We start from the raw sequence: 579 nt of genomic DNA, 5'->3' as shown, positions 1-579 counted from the left end.
TATGTATTTTATATTATATATTTAGGAACATTATTCTGAAAGGGAATCCAGTCATTTCTTCCACCTAGCAAAGGAGTCCATGCACCGGGAATAAAGAGAACCCTGCCGCAAGGCACAGCAGGGGCAGCTCTTCTCCCACACCGACCGTGATGGAGAATTACAGTGCGATAGCAGAGTCATACCCAACTGCTTCCGTGTCCAGCAAGTGCCACCTTCTCATCTCTCTACCTTCTACCTCACACCAGCCCTTCTCTCCCCACATCCAGTTAGGAAACCCACTTGAGCACATGCTTTCAATTTTTATTTCTATGCACATGGCTACTGAATATGAATGCTCAGCCTGCCCACCTTCTAAGCCCCAATCGTGTATCAACAATCATCTGTGTTTCTTTCCCTCACCACAGTATAGGGACTGATCCCAGGGTTGTGCACTGAGCTATACCCCAGCCCTTTTTCTTTCTTTTCAGTTTGAGATAAGGTCTTGCTAAGTTGTCCAGACTAGCCTCCAACTTGTTATTCCCTTGCCTCAGCCTCTCAGTAGCTGGGATTACAGGTGTTTCCCACTGAGCTGGGCTCATC

This window comes from Octodon degus, unplaced genomic scaffold, assembly GCF_000260255.1.
Source record: "Octodon degus isolate 3935 unplaced genomic scaffold, OctDeg1.0 scaffold00216, whole genome shotgun sequence".
NCBI lineage: Eukaryota > Metazoa > Chordata > Mammalia > Rodentia > Octodontidae > Octodon > Octodon degus.
This window is presented reverse-complemented; position numbering follows the sequence as displayed.